Consider the following 6,389-nt stretch of genomic DNA (forward strand, 5'->3'; position numbering starts at 1 on the left):
CTTAGATTCAATTTCAAGAATTCAAAGTTAAGGAAATGAATCAAGGATAAACAAGATGAAATTCTAGGGGTTTTGAATCAATGATAATAAGGTACTTAAGTTAAAAGAATCAGACTGTTCCAAGGATCAATAGGGGAGATGGTGATCAAAGAATATGGAATCATTACAAGGGGTTCGTAAAGGTAATTATAGGGTTTGTAACAGTTCAAGGCATAACAAATAATTTGAGCAGAAAAGATAGGTTACCAAAGGGTTGAATCAATAAACTTTTCAGTAGCAGTTTTGCAAGATCAAAGACAGGGTATCTCAAATCAATAACAGGGTTTCATTATTTTAACAGTTCAATACTCTACATGGTATGGACAACATTCTCGCTATAACCATTTACACAAGTAATTAGAGTTACTTGCCTGAATTCGCTTTCCTGTTTCACAAAGGTTGAACTACTGCCACCTAGTATACCTTTCCCTTTCCTAGCCTGAATGCCCTCATGTTCCGAATCTACAATCAAAACCAAAACCTCAATTAGTTTCTCAACTCTCGTTCCCGGAACGTTCACTCAATAATATTGTCCGATTATACTTCTGACTCGAACTATACGAGTATAGCTTATATACACACATGCACATAGCACATAACACATTCTTTTCTCATAGCCTTTATATCTCTATATATACTCGATCACCAACTAATACTTGCTAAATATTGATTATTCTCCAAATCAAACATTTATAACTTATACGAACACACAATTTCATTCATAGCTAATTACTTACGACCATAGCTATCACTTATAGCTTTTAAAATCAATCAACTAATTTTCCCTTTTTCTTTTATCCTTAATTCGAACCAAAACAATAATCCAACAAGCAAAATCAAAGATTTTCACATATAAACACTCAATCATTCTATCAATTGCCAAAAATCATATTTTGACCTTTAATTCCTATGGCCTATTTGGCCTTAACACTTATCATAATCAAGAATCAAACATGCAAAACCCTTATTTGTCATGCATCAAGTATATCATTCCAAAGTATTTTAATTTCAATCTTACAACTCATTTAAACTCATAATTCATACGTAATCATGGATGATCACTCAATTTAACACTTAATTCAACTTAATCAAGTAGAAGCATTCGAAATTTCCTAGAATCACAATATGCATGCATCAATTTGGACTTTTAACCGTAACTTATTCTCATTACACTACCAATTATAAAAAAAATTATCAATAAGTCATTCACATCAACAAAATCAACATGATTTTCCAAGAAAACAAGAACCAATCGGCCTCTTCTAAGAATCCTTACATGCAAACTAAATTTCAAACTTTTGCATCTTAATCACACTAATCTTTTAATCACTAAGCTAGATTAACATCCATTTCCAACAAAAATCAACTTAGTAACTTGTAAACTACAAAACCATTCGGCCTTTTATCAAAATACCACATGCACACACAAATATTTGATTTAAAGGTACTGGAGCTCAGTTTTTAACATCATTGTTCACCACCGGTTCACCGGAGTTCATCATCGGTGGCGGTGGCATCTCGGTGGTGCCCCCATTCGGGGGTTTCCAACCATCAACCACCAATTTTCTCAAGTAATACACACATGCAAATATATATCTTCGCTCTAAATCATTTAAAAACACAAACCCCTTTTGTTTTCATGAAAACCGAATTCAAAACCACCAAATCCAACTTTGGATTTTCTCAAAAACTTGAAGATAGTGACATGCATGTATGTATATAGGTAGATAACACAAAATCTCATAAAATCATGGTTCTATGACCGAAAAAGAGTGAAGAACAAGTGCGAGATTGAAGAGAGAGAGAGAGAGAGAGAGAGAGAGAGAGAGAGAAATCCCGAGAGGGATGAAGAAATGAGAGAAAAAGAAAGAAAAGAGAGAAGCTCGGGTGAAAAAGAAAGAAAAGAGGAGGTGGGTGTGATTATATACTACCAAGGGAGGGGTAGTAAGGTAATTAGGTATCTCATTTCTGATTCACTTTTTATTCTTAAAAGAAAACGAATTTAATCTGTAAATATATCTCTCGGAAAAGATGAATTTAATACGAATGATAATTTTAAAACATGAATCTCGAAATTAGCTTTCCAACCATTACTCATAATAAGATTTTGAGCGTACGGTTGATTTTATATGATTTTTACAAGTTTGTGCTAATAATAACACTTTATCACATAAAAATCAATTTAAAATGCAACGATCACCAAATAAATCCGTCCACCATTTTTAGAAAGTCTTTAGGGTTATTTTGAAGATAACAGAACAAATCTCATACCTTTATCTTACTCAGATAATTTTATAAAAATGCGCGAAGGTTAAATAAACCTTTATTTAAATCAAACAATTCCCTTAAATTCATAAAAATGTCAACAGATCATGTAATCATGCATACAGACAAGCAAGAACATATACGAATATATCACAACTCATGTCTGATCATAGAAATTATCCTTCTTTAATATTATCCCTTTTTACGCGTTCCGGGTCACATTCTGCCTGACAGCCCGACACTCAACGTTTCAATTACGCTTCTCGTTATCATTATCGACCGACACGTCACTAGGACGAAATACTTCATTTAAACATCCATTTCACACAATCATACATATTTCACATTTTATATACTTTTAAATCCTTATTAGGACGGGTTCCGTTCTACCCGACGACCCGACAACACAGCTTAACTCCTAAGCTGACTCTTTAAATTGGAACACTTTTACTTACGCTCCTAGATTCTAATACACAGTAACGACAGTTAACCAACACTTAATCATATAATTATAATCACTTCACATAAAACATACTTTATTGACTTAATTATGTCGAAAAATTCTCAGTCGTCACATTGATGCAGAGATGATGCAACGGTGTGCTCTTATGGTGAAGGGTATCACAAAGATAGCCTACAAGAAATTCAGAAAGGGCAAGAAGTTTTCCAGGAAAGGTGGAAGTTCATGTAAGAAAGGATTTAGAAAGTCTAAAGGCAAATGAGGAAAGTCTGATAGAGGAGAAACTCAAATGTCAAATGCTACAATTGTGGTGAAAGAGGCCACATATCTCCTGACTGCAAGAAAGGAAAAAAAGACAAAGGCAAGGCACTTGTCACAAAGAAGAAAAGCTGGACAGACATTTCAGATTCTAAAAATGAGGTGAACTATGCCTTGATGGCAAATGCTGATAGCAGTACTGAAACTGCTGAATTGAAGGTACCTCAAACAACTTATGCTTTTCATACTGATGATAATACTGAGTTGAGATTATATCTTAAAACCATATTCATTAGTTATAGAGATCAGACTTTAACATGTGAAAGATTAACATCTGAAAATCTTGCTTTTAAAAACAGAAATTATTATTTAGAAAAGGGGTTAGTTTTTCTTCATCAAACTAAGAAAGAAAGAGATGAGGCTTTGTATGTTAGAGATGAAGTACTAAAATTGAATGAATCTCTAAAAACTGATTTAGAAAAGGAAAGAGAGATCATCAGAACTTGGACTAACTCTGGCAGAACAACTCAGGATATACTATGTAGTGGAAACTGGAAAGAGGGCTTAGGGTATGGAGTTGATAAAAGTAAGAAAGGAACTGTGAAAATTGAGCCAAATGTTGTTAAACAGACTGCTAAGCCAAAGGTAAATCCTGTTAAGTTTGTAGCAAAATCTGTAAAGTCTGATTCTGAAAAGATGAAAGAATCTAGGACAGAAGTCAAAGGAAAGTCAACTTTTGACAAATTAAAACAGGATAAACCAGCTGAAGTAAACATAAACATAATGACAAAGAAGCAGCTTAAGCATAAGCTGAAAGAGATTAGAAATGTGAACAAGGTAAAAGGAGCTAGGAAAAATAGGAATGGAAAGGAAGGTGTGAATAAATGCAATAATTATATGACTTTTCCTAACGCTCCTAGAAAGAAATGTTATAACTGTGGAAAATCTAACCATCTTGCTTCTTTTTGCAGGAAAAATAAAGATATAAACTCTTTTCCTCCTAAATCAGGAGTTAAGAGTCAGTCTGTTAGATTTAAGCCACAAAATCCTTATTTTCATTGTGGTGGTTTATGGTATTCCATTTATACTTGTAAGGAATATCATAGTTTGTACTATGATTATTATCAAATAAAACCTTCTTTGAAGAAAGTTAGTATTATTCCTTCTAATATAAAGTCTGATACAAAGTCTGATATAAATTCTGATAAACAGCATGTTAGCATAAATCTGAAATTAAATCTGCTGCAAATGCTAACAAACTTAAAAAGGCCAAAGGATCCAAGCAAGTCTGGGTCCTTAAAACTAACTAATAGTGGTCTTTGTGATTGCAGGGCAACAAGAAAAACATCCTAGTTCTGGATAGTGGATGTTCAGGACATATGACTGGAAATAAAGCCCTTCTATCAGACTTTGTGGAGAAAGTTGGCCTAGGAGTTTCTTATGGAGATGATAACATGGGAAAAACTCTGGGATATGGCAATATCAATCTTGGGAATGTCATCATTGAATCAGTAGTTCTTGTCTCAGGACTTAAACACAATCTTCTAAGTGTGAGTCAAATCTGTGATAGAGGTTATCATATGGATTTCTTTGAAGAACACTGTGAAGTTGTAAGTAATTCTACAGGCAAAGTTGTTCTGAAAGGTTACAGACATGGTAACATATATGAAGCCAGACTTCCAACAAGTTCTGATGGTTCTACTATCTGTCTGATGAGTAGAGCATCAATTGAAGAAAGCTAAAATTGGCACAAAAGACTCTCTCATTTAAATTTCAACAACATAAATGAGCTAGTAAAGAAAGATCTTGTGAGAGGACTGCCAAAATTAGTATTTTCTCCTAATGGCCTTTGTGATTTATGTCAAAAGGCAAAACAAAGAAAATCTTTATTCAAGAGCAAAACTGAATCTTCAATTCTTGAGCCTTATCACCTACTGCATGTTGATCTATTTGGTCCAGTCAATGTCATATCTATTACAAAGAAAAAATATGCCATGGTTATAGTGGATGAGTTCACAAGATACACTTGGGTGTATTTCTTGCACAAGAAGAATGAAACTACATCTACTCTAATTGATCATGTCAAACAGCTGGATAAATTGGTCAAAGATTCTGTTAAAATAATAAGAAGTGATAATGGCACTGAGTTCAAGAATTTAATCATGGAAGAGTTCTTCAAAGAGCAGGGAATTAAGCAGGAATTTTCTGCACCTGTAACTCCACAACAAAATGGAGTTGTAGAAAGAAAGAACATGACTCTCATTGAAGCTACACGAACTATGCTTGATGAAGCAAAGCTACCAACCTACTTTTGGGCTGAAGCTGTGCAGACTGCTTGTTTTACACAGAATGCTACACTCATAAACAAGCATGGAAAAACACCATATGAGATGGTAAAGAAAAAGAAGCCAAATCTGAAATACTTTCATGTATTTGGATGTAAGTGTTTTGTTCTTAAGACTCATCTTGAACAGCTGTCAAAATTTGATCTAAAAGCTGATGAAAGAATTTTTGTTGGATATCCACTTTCCACAAAAGCCTTCAGAGTTTACAATTTAAGAGCAATGGTTGTCATGGAATCTATCAATGTATCTTTTGATGATAAGAAGATTACTGAACTTGAATATTTCAATGATCATGATCAGCTGAGATTTGAAATGAAGATTTAAATTCTGATTTTGTAAATTCTGATGGCCTAAATCCTGATCCTGTAAGTTCTGACGGGTTAAATTCTAATGTCATTGAAACTGTGGTAACTACTTCAAGGGTAAGTGTACCTGTTCAGGGGGAGCAAGCTGAAGATCCTACCACAACTCAAGACTCTCAAGAAGCATCAGAACCTGTCACTGGCTCTTCAAGTTCTGATGAGCCAAATTTTGATAATTCTGGAAACTCTGATTCTTCAAATCCTGAAGGATCCAACTCAAATTCTGAAGTCTCAGAGAGCATAACTACAGGGGGAGCATCAGAAAATACTGATGAAGACATCATGGATCATGGGGGAGGATCCAGTTCTAGAAATCAACTTCCATCTGCAAGGAAGTGGACCAAATCACATACATCTGACTTAATAATTGGGGATCCTGAAGCAGGTGTCAGAACTAGAACTGCAACATCAAATGAATGTCTCTATCATTCTTTTCTATCTCAGACTGAACCAACGAAAGTGGAAGAAGCTCTTCAAGATGTTGATTGGGTGCAAGCAATGCAGGAAGAGTTAAATGAATTTGAAAGAAATAAAGTCTGGACCTATTGGTGAGACTACATAGTTGTATGAACAGTAACGTGATAACTCAACACGATAACAACACTAGAACATGACATGTTAATAATACTATGTCTACATAAGAAATCAGGAAGAATGAAG

The sequence above is a fragment of the Apium graveolens genome, chromosome 4, assembly GCF_009905375.1.
Source record: "Apium graveolens cultivar Ventura chromosome 4, ASM990537v1, whole genome shotgun sequence".
Lineage (NCBI taxonomy): Eukaryota > Viridiplantae > Streptophyta > Magnoliopsida > Apiales > Apiaceae > Apium > Apium graveolens.